The 16,524-nt window shown below is 46.6% G+C and overlaps 1 protein-coding gene across 3 annotated transcripts in view; it reads left to right on the forward strand.

Moving 5' to 3' along the window:
• The window catches only part of CABLES1 (Cdk5 and Abl enzyme substrate 1), a 114,056-nt gene that overhangs the window by 72,387 nt on the left and 25,145 nt on the right, over positions 1 to 16,524 (forward strand). The gene's annotated exons all lie outside the window — the stretch shown is intronic.

Consider the following 16,524-nt stretch of genomic DNA (forward strand, 5'->3'; position numbering starts at 1 on the left):
GTGCATTTTGTCACCTCTTCCAATACTGTAAAACGAGCAACATGGGGACCCACCCCATTCCTCAGGGCCATGTCAACTTTCGGAGAAAGGTAGGTGAGGTAAGGAATCATACAAACCACGTGGGCATCCTGCCTCTTTGCATTTTGGGCTTGGGTCTGGGAACTGACCAGGAAGCCGGAGCAAATACCAAAGCAAAATGGTACCAGGAACAGCCCTATGCGATTCACCACAGGCCAAAGGAACGCTTACTTCTCTAGATCAACCAGCTCCTCCTTTCGCTCTGAAGAAAAGTAGGTAAGTGAGGCTTTGTCCTTGCAGAGCCTCTCCTCCTCATTCCCCATGCCGAACTCTGTGCTCATTTCCTCTGAGTCTTGACTGCTTTGTCCCTCACCTGTCACTGCATATTGTGTTTGAGGTCAGGGAGATGCTGATATGTAGGGTAGGACAGTTTACTGCATAGGATGCGGGAGCCTTGTGGGATGTTGGCCTCTATAAACTAAATGCTGGAAGTGCCCTCTAGACACTGTGACAACCACACCCTACCTGCTCATGATCACCACCCTCTGGGAGGGCAGTGTGGCCTTGGGGCAGATTCACCGTTGTCTGTCTTCCATGAGCTTCGCCGGTTGCTCCTGCTCATCATGGCTTTCCCTTTCCTACATAGACTTGTCAGACTTCTATCCGTTCAGTTCACTTCTATCTGTACTCTACACCATAAGCTTCGTGGGACAGAAAGTGGCACATTTTGTTCGTGGAATTGTGACTCAGTCATTTATTAGATGTGTCTGAAAGAGCAATGGTAATCTTACTGTTGATTGAGGACTTTATGCCGGTCCTTTTCACTCCCTGCATCCCTAAAACAACCTTGCAAAAGTAGGTGTTCATGGAAAAGTAACAGCAAATCCTTCGGCTCAGAGGTTCAGGGGCCACCTGAACCGGGGCCACCTGGGTGTGGCCAGCAGGGCTGCCCACAGGAGACCTTGTGAGGAGGCCTGCTTTACCTTACCAACCTACTGTGGTCCTGGGTTCGGCTGCACCTGAGAGCAGGCTTATTCCTCACGGAGACTAGATTGTACCAGCTCACGGACCTATGTGTGACCCAGAAGGCAAGTTCGTTAAATTTATTATACAAGTAATGGCCCCAGGGCTCGGATTGTTGCAGTGTGACCAGCTTGTAAGCGCATTTCCAGGGAGATCTGAATCAGCAGTGGAAGGCTGTCTAAGTATTTCCCCTCACGGCCAGCTTAGATGGTCACTGTGGAGTTAGCCTTATTTCTCTGGGCTGCCCTTGCTAGCCTTTCTGATTGATGTATTCTTCCCTCAGCTATGTTGCATTCGTTCATTTATTGAGTGCTTACTCAATATGACTAGGTACTGAGCTACACGTAGTGAAACTTGTGCCTGGTTCCTGCCCCCTGGAACTTAAACCAAGGCACGTTGAAATTTCACACATAATTACTACTTCTAATTAAGGCTAAAGATACTCAGTCAGATGATTGCCAAGTCTTCCTGGCTGAGAACTCATTCAGTGTCTTTAACATAATCTGGCTTCTCTGTGCTTTCATCTTGGAACTGTTCATGTCTGTTTTCATTCTGGAATGGTGATCTTATTTCCAAATTCTGGGGCCCCCTCACTAGGGTACCGAAGTACTTACCCCGTTTTATAGATAGGACCACTGATCTTTAAGAGTTACAGTCTCAAACATCGACTTCGGGCCAGAATGGGAATTTGAACCCAACTCTGACCAGCTCTAGGACTTTCCCTGACTCAGTCTGGCCAATGGGCAAAACAGGCTTCATAATCACAGAAACCCATCTCTGAAATGGAGTTTTTATGGTAACTGCCTCGCAGGGGTTAACCGAGGCTCCTGGGGCAACTGAATACACAAGGTCCAGCACGGCACCTCACACAAAGAGGTAGGTGGGGCCCGCTTGTCAGGGTCTCCAAATTCTTAAACAGAATGTGGGAGGTCAGCATGGAGAACTTGGGAGACTTGTAGTTTTTTGCTTGGGCAAATTACTTGTCTCTGAGCCTCTGCTTGTTCTTCTGTAGAATGGGGATATCAAGTTACTACCTGTGTCGTTACTTTGAAGATCATTGCATTTTATGCAGAACTCGTGGGAACACATTTACATTTAAATTTAAATTACCCAGGAAGAGATCATCCAAACTGTTTGATGTCCTTGTTGGAAATATGTGCCCCCCCCCCCCCCATTTTAACACCTGAAGGAAATCCCAGCTGTTGTGCTGGGAAACAGGTGTCTGTCAGTGCCGCAGTCTCCTTGGCTGCTGCTGACAAGGCCCTGGATGTTTCAGGAAGATCTGTCATAGGGTTACTGGCAGATTCAGCTGTTCTGCCGGTTGGCCCAGATGAAGAAGCAGAGTGAGTTTCTGGGGTCACAGGACATAACCTTTTACATTTTAGATATGAATAAACTCTTTCAAACTTTATAGATGAGGAAACCAAAGTGCAGTAAGGTTAATTTTCTATAATAAAACACATAATCAGATCAATTGCAATACCTAACAGAAAAGAGCATGCCTGTTTCTTTCTGCAGCACATTCTACTTAAATACTCACATGAGAAACTCTGCACACCATTCAAAATACTGTAATTTAGTGGTAAGGTGAAGAAGTGATTCTGCTTTTTAAATTTTTCGATGAGCAGACATTAGTGAATGCCACTTAAACTTAGGATTATTTTTCACTAATTGGGAAACCACTGTGCTCAAATAATAAAAGTATTTATGCTAGTAAATTATATACATATATATTTTACAGTGCTTTAGTTCATGCCTGTAGTAACTAACACCTTTCTGCTGTGGAAAATTCCTTTTATGCTAAGAGTTAACTCTGTGTGACTGGGACACAAATCATAGAATTTCAGGGCTGGAAAGGACTACAGAGATGACCTGGCCTGGCCTCGCTGCTTCAGAGCTGGGACCCCTCGGGCATGGGGGTGGATGCCCAGCAGAACCAGCAGCACCAGAACCCTGTACTCCAGCCATCTTAACCTGCTGACCTTGTGGTTTCCAGCCGCCACATTTCTTTTGTGCTTCTGCACGTGGACTGAGCCACAGGCGCCTGATTATGCCAGACACGCGTAAACCCCCACTGCTAAAAGGGATGATGTACAGCTCCAACTTCATCACAAGGAAGTTTTAAAAACAGGAAACTCAGAAGTTCATCCAGTGTGTACTTGAACCTCTTTTACAAGGAAAGCATCTATCAGGATGGCCTTACCTCTTTCTGGTTTTGCTTTTTGGCTTCTCATGCTGCACTGGAGCTTCCCAAGTCTGGCTCTCATATCTTGGCTCGCCCTGCCTCCCACCCTGACCCCAAAGCTTTGTTCTCGGTTTTCAGCTGAACTGAGCACTTAACTTTGGGTTTTGACATCAGTTGATCAAAGCAGACAGGCCAGTCTTAGGAGAGGTTTTACCATTTATTCATTTACTTATTTGTTCACTCATGCATTTTTTTCTACCCCTTGCGGGTGCAAGGCCTTGATCGAGGCTGGGAGGGTGTAGGATGAGGAAGACCCACTCTCTAGGAGCTTATTATTTGAGCCAGGAAGCCAGACATGTAAACAACCAATCCAGGACAGCTGGGGAGCCCCAAAGAGGTGCTACAGAGGGCTTTAACTTCCCCCAAATCTTTATCAAGATCCACATTTACATTGAGTCTACTATCAACAGTAAAAAGCCAAGAGTTTGTTATGTGAGTTTCCTTCCCCTTCCCAATACATTGCCATCCCTGCCTGCCTCCTGGGTAGAGATTCAGGCAATCCTGCTGCATAGCAGAATTCACTCCTTCACAGAACATGCTGTTTGCCAGGCACACTGTTCTAAGCAGTAGGGATACAGTGGTGCACAGGAAAATGTGTCTTTTCCTCATTACCCTCTAATGGTAGGAGACACAAGGTAGTAAAGACATTGACCATCAGACACAAGAGCAGACAACGAAATGAGTCCTAAGCAGTGTGCAGCTGGAGCATAGAGGAGGGAGTTCAGTGAATTCAGACGGAGGGATCACGGAATGCTCCCCAGAGTTGGCAGCTCTTCATCAAGACATAGAAGCGTGAGGTCTTAGAGAAGTGGGGAAGGACATTCCAGCCTCACCATTGACTTCCCAGGATGTTAGAAGATGGTCTGGCCCCTTAGGAACTTTGGGGGATGTGGTGGGGAGTCTCTGTGATGCTTGGCTTGTTGAAAGAATTTGGTAAAGCCCCAACCAAGTGGGAATCCTGTTGCTGACTAACAGCTAAGTGGTTAGACCTAGGTAGTAAGGGGAAGGGGGTAGGGATAGAAGTGAGTTGTCCTGGGATGTCACTGCCACAGGCCCATCACTCAGCTGCTCCGGGTCTCAGTACAACATGGACGTTTGACCAGACTTTCCAAGGTCCTGCACACGTTGTCATCCTTGTCGATTTTGCTAATGTGGAAGCTGGAAGTCTGGTTGAACGAGGAGTTTATGAATGAGGTGTGCCATTCACACTTCCCATCCACTAGTGATCAGGTGCTTCTGGAGTTCCCCTCTGAATAATTCTCCATTCAATTTTTTTAAATTTGAGATTTTTTTAAAAAGTGCAGGTCTGGTGACTTTGCGGTTTTATTTGGTACATGGTTTCCTGGTGTAGGCTACAAGGACAGGGGCTTAATCAGCCCAGGGTTGAGAACGGTGTGAAATGTTTAGGATCACTTTGCGTGCCACCAGATTTATACTTCCAAGCTGACAATAGGACCACTCACTGTGATTTTTAGAGCTTCTGCTTAACACGGACTGCCCTGGTTATTTAGCAGCTGCCGTACTCTTCAAGCTGTTTTCCCTGCTTTGATGTATAGCTAAAGGTATTTGAGAAAAGAGCCTATTTTCTTAGGAAGAGCTGATAAGGTCAAGCATTTGCGGGAACAAGATGGAGAAAGTAATGCGAGCTGAAGCAGAAGTCATGCTTCCAGTATCCCAGGCACTGTGCTGAGTGCCATCACACATCTGCTCATTGAATCTTCTCGACAGCCTCGTCAGGTGGGTTCTAGGGTTATCAGTTTGCAGTTACAAGGTTGGGAAAGAGATTGGCCTAGCAGCAGTGCCAAGAGGTAAGAGGGAGGGCAGACAGGCTGCAGGCTCCGTGAGGTGCTGTGTTCTCTGCTTTGGGGCAGACAGACCCCATAGGTGCGGGTCCCAAAGCCCTGACATACAGCTGAGAGCCAAGTGTGTTTTTCTTCACCGTTGTGGCTTGGGGCCGCACTTGCTGGCCCGGAACTAGTGACAAGTGGGCGACACTGGCTGTCTAGTGTGTATCTGGGTGATGGTGGAGGTCTGTGTATGTGCCACAGGAGAGCCACCTCCTGGGGACGCAGCGGTCTTCGTGCTGGTGGGTGGTGACCTTCTGAAGGCTTTAGAGGTTGCCAGTTTACGCTGCAGCCTGGCTCCTCCAAGGCCAAGCCCCCAGCATCTTTGGGTGGAGCCTTGGGTGAAAATAATCTGTATAATTCCCCTCATCTGAGTGTTTGTCCACTGTAGAGTAGGAATGCCCGTGGAGAGTGGGGGGTCACGTAATGCAGGTGTGGACACCCTGGCTGTCTGTGGGCATCACTAGGTCATGACCCTGAGTGCTACTTGCTTACATCTCCCCAGTAGCTACCCATCCACGGCCAGGTCACCCCACAAACACCACCACCGAAGCGATTTAGGGGCTGGTGAGGGTCTTCCTCCTGTCTATATCCTGTGTGGAAAATGCCTCTTTTTGAGAAAGTATGCTAAGTAGTTACAGTCGAGGACTGTATCACAGCACCAAACACGTCCTTTCAAAAGGGTTGGTGACAAGGCTTTTTAAAAATGAAAAGCTTGTTTGCTTTCTTAATAATAAGCTCTCTTATTGCTTAAAATACCATTTGATTTACAGAGTTTGTTCACGTACAACACTTGAGGAAATCCTCTGTTAGATAAACAAAGCGCTCCTAACAACTGTCCTTTGTTCCTGCTCTTCTAGTGTAAGAATTCAGAGTCTTGCCTGTCTCATCAACTCACAGTGGCTCTGATGGGCACGGAGGGGTGGGGTGCAGGGTGGGGTACGCTCTGATAACAGGATCCTCACTGACTGTTGTGGGAAGGCCATGGATTGGGGGGAGGGGGCATTCAGATTTTGTTCCAGAAAGACAGAGAAACCAGTAACAACACCCAAGAGCAGCCCAGTAGGAGGCAGTGCGGCTGGGACAGACATGCAGCCACACTCTGGGCTTCTTTCTGTAAAAACCCTGCTGTTTATGCCTCCACCTACACTTGCCAGAAGTTCTGATCCCCACCCCCACTCAATGTTATTTCCGCCTCCAGCCTCCACATGAGGGCTTCTGCTCCGTAGAGCCTCTGCTGCCTGCGAGAGTCTGGGAAATGGAGTGTTTGGCCTTCCTGGGTACTGCGGGCCAGTCGGTGATCTCTGCCATAGTGGCTCACTGAAGAACCACCTGTGGCCAAACTGAACCTGTGGAGGCCACCAAAGGACTCCAGCCCTGACCCAGTCTCCGCCCCACGAGGGAACCCTCAGGGAAGTAAGGGGTCCCTCCTCCTCCCCCAAACATGCTTCACTGAAAGAAGACGCTCTCAGTGTTTTCAAACAGGCATGTAATTTGTAAAGAGATAGAGGAAAATGGCAAAAGGACCAAAAAGACTTTTGCATTTACCCAGATACTTAACCCATTCCAGCGTTCCTTCTTTCCCAAAGTTCTAAACTTTCCATTGGATATCTTTTCATTTCATCTTGAAGAAATTGCTCTTCCTGTACTATTTCTTGTAGTACAGATCCATTGCTTCCAGTTTTCTTTTATCTGAAGATGTCTGTTTCACCTTCATTTTGTTTTTTGGTTTTTTTTTTTTTTTTTTTCAATTTAATGAGAAGACCATGTCTAATCAGACTCCATACATGTCCACCCCGCAGGTGGAAGCAGCCTCCCAGCCCTGGGCCCCAGCCTCCCATTCCCTTCCCCACCCCTTCAGTTCTCGCCATCACCGCTGCTGGCTCCTGACCCCAGCCTTCATCTGTGATTATCATTCAGCTGAGAAAAACCCAACCATAGTCAGATATGTGGGAGCCCTTGCACCCTGGACGGTTCTACTCTTGTCTACTTGTCATTTTTTCTGACTCAAAGCTTATCACCCCTGCTTAAAAGCCTCTCAGGATTTTCTAGACTAGTCGGCAGATAGAGGGCCTTGGGCTGGCCTCAGTTCTCCTGTCTAACCCTTCTTCCCATGGCCTCTCTTGGCCTTAGCGAGATGCCTGGCTGCGTGTCAGTTCTTCTTGCTTTTGGGGCTTTTATATATTTGGTGCAAAGTTTGAAAGACTTCCTGTCCCTCACCCCATTTAAGCTTCTTACTGAGATGGAACTCAGATCTCCCCTCTGGGCAGCTTTCTCAGGCCACCCTCACGGTCTTCCTAATGCCCCATCTCAAAGCCCTGCTGAGAGCCCACTTGTGTTCCATGGTACCTATAGGCCTGTCATAGCACTTAACAAATATATTTTAACTCCTTTGTAATTTGTCCTCATACTGCTTGAAGGTGTGGGTTGTGTCTTAGTTCTCAAGGCCTGTCTAGCACTTCAGTGTGCATAGTAGACACTCTGTAATTGTTGAATGAATGAGTAAAAACAGTATGTCTGAGGACTGTGTCTCTGGGCTTTTGAGAATGGCTAATTTTATGAATGTATCGTTATGCCAAAAAACGATGGCCAGATTGGCTGCTTCAACAGGAGCAGGTACTCCCTGGAGTCCTCACCCTGGCACCCCATCCCTGTTGGCAACTTGATAGAAATGGTGGTGCTGGATGGGCAAGGAGAAGGAGGGGCCTGGAAGATGCCAACAAGGATGATCTGTCATGGACCTCTGGGCCCTGCTTTTCTGCAGGTGATGATCACATCCACAATGAAAGTTGCTAAGCCTACAGTGACAAAAGAGGTGTCAGGATACAGGTGCTAAGCCCCAACCAGGTTCCCTCACCTGACCTACCCGGCCAGGTGACTCCTCCACATGGTAGCCTCGAAGTCTGGGCAGTTCTTATTGGCTTCACCAACACCCTGGATCACTCCTGCTGTGCTGCTTGAGTTGCTCACAAATACTCAACACTCTGAATATTAAACCCAAGAATGCCAAGGGCCTTTTGCTGATGTCCCACCTGGTCTGCCCAAGCCCCATCAGAGTTCCCTGGCTTTTAGCTGGCTTATCTAGCCCGTGATCAACATGTGATTTTCCTTTTGTGTTTACTGCTCTTGCTTAAAGCTTAAACCAAGGACATCTTTGGTTTGACTTTTGCATAGAGTTAGAAGGAGGTGGTTTTCCCAGGCCCAGTACTCCCAGGCAGTGGGGAGCTTCCTCTTGTCTCTGGAGCCCCTTTCCGTGTCAGGTAAAGTGAAGCTCTTGCCTTGGTCCTTCTCCCCACCACCCACCCACACTTTCGCATGTGCGCGCGCGCACGCACACACACACACACACACACACACACACACACACACACTCTCTCTCTGGTCGTCACTGTCCGGCCTTTTCTGGGGACCAACATGGCCATGTCTAATCAAGTGCACATGTTAGGAAGATGTCAGGATTTGCTGGCATGCTTAGATTGAAGACTGGTTCCAAGCTGCACTAACTCCTTTCAGGTAAACTGCATTTGAGTTCCATTAATCATGAATAGGGGTGGATTTTTACTCATAACAGCAGGCCTGTGGGCTGAGTTTAGTGAGCAAAAACCACTTGTAAGGGTGTAGAAGCCCTTTCTGGTCATAAGGGCGTTGCCTCTTCTCTGGGTGTCCCCAGGCTAACTCACCAAAGGATACCTGACACCAGGTAATGCCTTTTCTCAGAATTCAATGGCAAGGAGCACCCTTAAACTCCAAAGATGTACCTTCAGAGCTAGAAGGAACTTGGAGACTGTTTAGTCCTGTGGTTTTCAGACATTTTGCTGAAGAAACCGCTCCTCCAATACAAGTTTACACAAAATGCCAATAAATAGCTAACCACAGAGTTACTCCAGAAGAGTGGGTGAGAATGAGGATCCCACTCACTTTTACTCTGTGCTTCAAGGTCCCATTAGGAAAACCACAGTCCTTATCTAACATCCCTGCCTTTGGTGCCGGTGGGCATCTGAAGCCAGGGAGCATAGGTTGTGTTTGATGGAGATGCGGTCAGGCAGAATCCTCAGGCCCTGCAAATTAACTTGCTTTGCTGATCCCAGGCTTCCTCACCTGTAAAAGTGGCTATGATGTCAGCTTTAGAGTTTTGAGAGTATTAAATGAAATATTACGTATGAAAGCTCTGAGCACCCTGCCAGGCTGTGGTAGATACTCGTTAAATGTTCACTTTGGTTCTGTTCTGTTCAGTCACAGAGCTATTTCATTGTTCTTCCTAAATCTGCCCCAACACAGCAAATCTCAGTCCGATTCGTGATGAGTTCATCAGCGCTTTGTTTCTATGAACATAAGGAATTCATCTTCAGATCTGCTTTCATTTGGTCTTTAAATTGTTTTCCTCGGTGGTTAACTGCTTATTTTTAAAAAATCTAGAATGTATGTAAAAATAAAAGGAAGGTAAAAATCATTGAGCCTTAGCTCCTAAACAAAACCTTCATTAACATTTTGGTTTATTTCCTTCCAGTCTTTTTTTTTTCTTTCTTTCTTATCCCCTAGTGCATGTGCTTGTATGGAATATGAAGAGCTGATTGTTTTGTTTTGATCTTCCCGGTGGGAAGAAGCTTTGCCACATCCCACCTTTCAGAACAAGCTATCAGAAGCTGGTCACTGAGAAGAGGAACAGATGTTGCGCGTCTTTTTCACTATAACTGTAACATCAAACCTTCCCATAGCTGTAAACACCCTTCTCAGATTAAGCTTGTAAATTATACTATTTTCTGGGAAGAGTCCCAGCCCTAAACCAGCTCTTCTTCTTTCAATCAACAGTTTGCCAAGGCCCGACTGAGTCTTTTTGCCTTTTATCCACATGAGTCACTGCCTTCTCTTTTCGTGTGGATCTGTGGTTTGGCTTGGCAACCTTTTGCTTACAAAATGAATTGCAAGCAAGTTTCCCGACTCTCAAGCAGGCAGACCCCACTTGATAAACCACTCGTCCACATCTCTACCTAAGACCACTGCCCCTCCATTTGTGCCACCAGCCCTGTCCCCTGGACTGCTTTGCCATCACCATGGGGCCAGGAGCTGCAAAGGAATTTATGGGTTCAGAAGTAGAAAGCAGGAGGGGTGCCTGGGCGGCTCAGTAGGTTAAGCTTCCAACTTCGGTTCAGGTCATGATCTTGCGGTTGGTGAGTTCGAGCCCCGCATCGGGCTCTGTGCTGACAGCTCAGAGCTTGGAGCCTGCTTTGGATTCTGTGTTTCTCTCTCTCTCTCTCTCTCTCTCTCTCTCTCTCTCTTTCTCTGCCCCTGCTCTCACACAAAATAAACATTAAAAAAAATTTTTTCTTTTAAATGAAGTAGAAAGCGGGAGAGACTGTGAAAGACTGGAACAGCTTAGGAGTAAGGATCCTGGGGTCCTGAGAAGGAAAAGGAGGTTCACAGAGAGAGGTAGAAAGAATGCAAATTTGACCCCCTTTACAATGTCACTGAAGGTTAGTCCCAAATGAGGAAACCAAGAGGGAGACAGCTTTTTCCTATTTCTTCACCCTCTTTCACCCTCTGACCTGTTGCTCCTACAACCAGAGTTCTTGCTCTTACTATGGGGCTAGTTTGGTGACATTAGAGGCTAAAAGAGCATTGTGTGGGCAATCTCCATTTGTAACATCATGTCCGTGGGAAAATACATTCCAAGTTCCAGACGGCCAACTCAAAGGCTTTGGAACACAATCCATTGGTGAGTGAGAGACTAAAGGCATTGTATTGGGGGCCAGTGCCAGGACTATCTCTGTATATGGGGACTGACACAAATGCCCAGATGCACTTTATTTCCTGAAACATACAGACATCATTAGGTATTTCTGTATGTACAGATCTGATCAGGAGGTAGCAGTGAATCCAGTTAACTTGTGACTCAGGGTTATGTAAAATAATCAAAATAGATGATTCCAGCTTGATGATGATGTGTGTAGGAACGGACCCATTCATATAACCAGACCTGATTGAATGATAATCTCTGGATTCTCCTACAGATGTATCTGAGACCATGTGATAAAGCAAATGGCTTCCCATTGGAGCACAAGGTATCTCTGGGAGCATGTTTTAAAATAGCAGTGCCCACGTGATATTTGCTTATGTCCTTAGCTTTTGTCATGGGGACATTTCAGATGAGGTCATCTTCTTGGGTCTGTTTCCTGAGCGTTGATTGTTTTGTGACATACAAAACCACTTCTTCTGAGAGAGGGCCTCCAAGCCTAAAAGCCTCCTCCCTGGCTCTGGCCTATCCCCCTCCTTCCTCCCTACCCAGTTTCCCCCAGAACATCTCTTTTCATTGTGGAAAATTACACACTCACAAATTGTGTTTCTTTGCTCACACCAACCATATTCCCACACAGAGACATATTCTGGAATGAGCTCATGGATGAATCATGCCGTTATCCGGCTGTTTATAGGAGCTGCCATTAGACAAAGATTTTGGTGTAAGCTACATTAAGGCCCCTTCATTGTCTGCCAGTTACCCTTGGGGGATGGCTTATCGGTGAAGTGCTGAGTGTGAGGGGCAGGACTTGTAGACTAAAAGCTGCTTTGATTTCACTTTTTCCTGTCAGCCTGGGCTTTGTTCCATTGACTCTGAACTATGGTGGTGTAACGCTCAGCTCTGCTACAAGTAAGCAGACTCAATCCAAGATGGCAGCTGTATTTTATCTGAAGAGGTGAGAAATAGGATTTCTTAAAAGATGATAAATGTTTTTATATCACAGGGTTCCAGCGGATGCATAATCTCTTAATTAAAATTAGCTCACAAGTGGTATTTCTTAATCCAGCTTTCAAGCTTTACTCTCTGCAGCAAATCTCTCTCTTTTTTAAAAGGATCTGGAAATCCTATTAATATTTAATTGGTTTTTAAATTATTTATGCATCAAAGTGTTCAACCTGTTGTTGTTCCTTAAAGAGCGAGTGCCCAGTGGTGCTTCTGTCTGGCATTACAAGGTCTCGAGTTTAGAGCGCCATTAGAGAAATGATCACAAGTGGAGGTTGGGCCATCTTGGAAGCTGGAAGCCCTGGAAGCTAGTTAATTGGATTACGCACACATTTCCACTTCCCAGGTGTTAAGTATTTAAATCATATCTTTTTTTATTAGTAATATTGGTTTGCTAATCACATGCTCCTTTAGGAAAGGGCCTTAACCTTGAACTTCTTGTTATCTAACAAGGAATCTTGTTTGATCAGTTGCGTGCATTACTGCTTCGTGAGCATCGGTAATGGGAGATCATTTTACCTGTTACACGGGATGAAATCAGGACTTGGGACATTGTGAGGTTAATAACAACCTAGGTAATCCCCTTTGGGCACCAGGATATCTAGATTGGCCATCTGCTCTGACCAGATGATTCCACAACTGCAAAATCACACTCATCCACTCTTTGCTGTGGGAGCCAAAACAGAGACAGGTCCAGGGGGTTTCCAACCACGAAGTCATAGGCTTTCGAGGAGAGCTACATTAAAAGAATTATGGGGCCATCCTGTGAAGAATAGGGCTCCACTCCACAAAGAACCAACCTATATTTCTGCCCCTTGCTGAAGGGTAGAACTGTTGCCTGGCTGTCTCCCCAAATGCATTTTCATCTTCTGTTTTCATCCCCTCCCCCATCTTCTGTGAGCCCCTGCCCTCTCCCCCCTTAAACCATCTCCCATCCACCCCCAGTGGCCAGACTTTGTAAGAAAACCTTTGTGCTGGGTTTTCAAAGTGTTGTCTGTTGCCTACAGCCTCTGCAAAAGAAACTTGAATGGATGAGAAATGAGCTCTTACAGCTAAGTAGGTCTGAGCTGTAGCGTCACCCAGGCCTGTGGAAGAGAAGAAAACAGACCCTTGCATTGTCCGTGGTTCCTCACCGCTGGCTCTGTTAGTGCGTCTGTCCAAATGAGATCCTTTCCTATGACCTAACTAACCATGTTCATCTCTGAATGCAAGCTACAGCATTTAAACCTTAATGCACACAATTTTGGATAGTATCCATATAGGGTATTTGAACTTGTCTCTATTCCATTTTTAGAAGGAGGTGGAACATAAGTAAATTAATATTTGGACTCTGGATGTATCTGGGAAAAATAATCTTCTAGGCTTTTCAAAGAAACTGGAAAGTCCAACTTCAGTTTGCTTTTAATTACTTACAGCTGCAGCTCCGTGTTAATTCAGTTCTGTCTCCTGGTACTGGAGGGTTCATGCTGGCTTTTGAGCCAGACTGTTTTCATACACCATTTTAATGAGAATTCAGAACAATGATCTTAGAAAACATCAAGATTTTATCACAACTCCCCTAGGACTTTTGCCTAATTCTTTTTCACTGGAGTTTTTTTACAGATTCTTTTTGGATGAACCAGCAACACTGTTCAGAGTTCCTTTTACAGAAAGGCAACTCTTCCTGGCTCCCCAAACAGTGGGGCTTCCTGGGTCATAGGTCTCTCATTTGCTTCACACTCACATGTGAGTCCTGAGCAGTTACTTTGTAAATTAGGTGGCACGATGTGAAATCGCTATGTACGTAGGTCAAAACGGGCAAGCAACAGCATTTTTGTATGGCTCATGTTAATACAAGATTTCAGCAACTCTTACGAGAGCACTTAGGTAAGGAACCTAGAGAAGTTTGTCAGCCTCTTTGTGAAAGCCGTCTTTTGTCAGTTGCCACGAGTCTTACTATATAGAAATTCAAAAGCCAGTAAAAGAAACCAACATATTGAAATCACTTACACGAGATGTGGATGTCATGTTCCATGGACATGCCACTATGCAAGCAGATGTGTGCACGAGTGTGCTTCTAATTCAGTTCCACCAAAGTGGCAGTCCTGAAGTTAGCGACAACCTCATCTTGAACCTGAGCCAGAAAAAATGGGAAAGCATGCCCTCAACCGCTGCCGTGAAGCTATCAATTTTCTGGAGCGGTTGTGATATTTATTACCATGTGGGTGAAGTTTTGAAGTTCAAATGGAGCAGATAGGAGTGTACCAGATGTGGTGTGCAGGAAATGCCTCATTTCTTCTTTAAAAAAAAAAAAAAAAAAATCTACTTAATATGAACAATTAGCCCATCCCCCACACCCCAAGGCTGAAAGGAAATTAAAACATAATTATCACTGGGCATCCTCCTTTCTCCCCACCAGGATGTGCAAAGGACCTAGAGTCTTTTGTAATGCCTCAGATTTGGGGAGCACCGCTGCTCATTGTTCGCGAATGTGCTTGGTGTTGCTGAAACCCTTATCACCCCGACCCCATGGCCTTCGAGGCAAAAGGATGTGCTGCTTTGTGCCCCACATATAATGTGCATCTGATCACAGCCAGGAGCCCAGTTCCCAAGGTGCTGGAGTGCAGGGTGTGGGTCCCCTTTGAACTTGGGTCCCATAATCCTTTCCCTCCCCACTGAGGGTAATCCTGTGCTGGCTCCCATCTGCAGGGTCCCGCCTTTTTCCCACCCCTTCTGGGACACCTGACACCATCTCTCCTCAGTGAGCTGGGGCCTGGGAAGTAAACATCCTGAGGCAGTGGCCAGGCCACTTGTGGGAAGGCTTACTTGGTCCAGTACTGGAGCTGCTAGCCATGTTCCCTTGCTAGCTAGCTATTTGAATTTAAATTAACTAAAATAAACAGTTCAGTTCCTCAGTCAACTTATCACACTTCAAGCACCCAGTTGCCACAGAGAGCTAGTGGCTACCGCATCAGACCACGCAGACAAGATGTTTCCCTCACTGTAGGAAGTGCTATTGGACAGAGCTGGTCTACAGTGAGTAATGTGTGTTTTTTCTAGGAACAGTTGAGGTTGGATCTACTACTCTCCTGACTTGTTTTCTGACTCTGCTTGGCTTTGGTTATTGACAAAGGAGAATGGTAACAAGCGAAGGGTGGTGGGCAGGGATGGCTATGGTGAGCAGACTCACACACTCTCTAGAGATGGGTTCCTGTGGTTAGGTGTGGTGGGGCTTTGCCTGTTGCCCTCTCTCTCCCATGTTGTCCAGAGTGTCCTGAGGTATTGGAATAATCACCGGGTCTAAGAACCCCTGTTTAAATCTTTAAATGGGTTTTGGGGTTTATCTCCTAAGAGGAATCTTGGATTTTATGTGAGCACATAAAATTTAATGTGTGTTATAGCTCCATTTCCCTTGGGGGTGGCATCGGCAAGGGGAGTGTGGTTTGAGCGTGGCTGGTTTGATTCTGTGAACTGGGATGTGTACGTACAGCAAGGAGGGGGCCCGCTGGCAAAGGCAAGGCTGTCCAGGGAATCAGGAGCCTGTGAGCAAATTGAGACTGATGTTAAGGGACATGATAGACACCCATGTCCCATGCCATCTGTATAAATGAGCACTGGTAAGACAGCAAAGAGCCAGACTGCCTGGCTTCTTAAGTCAATACTACACATCAGACATGGTGTAGACAGGATACAATCATGGAATGAGCCTCTGTCCCTGCCTGCAGCCAGAGCACTCTTAAAATGGGCATGTTTTGTCATCCTCATTTCTTTCTGTTTTCTCACCCCATAAAGATAGGCCCTGCTTTTAAATTAGTTTCAGCCCTAAATAACATTCTCTGTCTGGCAAAATAGAAACAAGGAAACAGTTGTTTGGGAGTTGGGAATTTGAGGCACGTGCTTGCTGGGTTGTGCTTTGGGCAAGAAGGAAGTCCCGGAAGCGAGCTGTAGATCCTTTAATAAGACACAAGGCGCTGCTGTCTTTGTACCCACTTGCCTCCTGGGCTGCCGCAGCCATCCCTTCTCCTTGCCCACCATGGCTACTTTTGCCTTGTTGCCTGGTTCAGGTTCTTGCTCTGTAGGCGTTTCCCTTTGTTAGTGCAGGCATCATCTCTGTCCATCGCTTGAGGAAGCCTGAGAGACAGCCTGGATGGCTCACGTAGGAGGCAGGGCGGAAGGGCAGGTGGTCTCTGGCGTGTGCCATCCCAAGGTCCTGGTGGCCTCGCTGGTCCCCACTCTGCGTCCACCTGCTTGCTTGGTCCTTCCAGCTGCCGATTTGAGGTCAGAGACTAGAATGCAGGTCACTGTTCGCTCGGCATGTTTATAAAGTGATGTGACTTAAATCATCCTGGACGCCTTGGCCCTCAGTGAGCGTGTTCCCCCCCGCAGAGAAGGTGCCCCTGGGAAAAGGCAGGCACATCCCGAAAGGACTCCCATGGCTCAGAATATTTTTGGAGCTCAGGACGGGATGATGTGCACCTTCTGACAAAGTGTTTACAGTTCTGTATGTTAATGTCCTAATTCTGCACCATCCCTAAGGGGTGAGTTTGAGGTCTGAAATTACCCGAAGTGATTTACAGTCAAATCTGGTTAGTAGGGTATGAGGGTGGGAGGGGGCATTCTGATTCAAGCAACAGTGTTCAGAGCAAAAATATATATAAATATAAAGCTTGAGGATTGGG

This window comes from Leopardus geoffroyi, chromosome D3 (assembly GCF_018350155.1).
Source record: "Leopardus geoffroyi isolate Oge1 chromosome D3, O.geoffroyi_Oge1_pat1.0, whole genome shotgun sequence".
Taxonomy (NCBI): Eukaryota; Metazoa; Chordata; class Mammalia; order Carnivora; family Felidae; genus Leopardus; species Leopardus geoffroyi.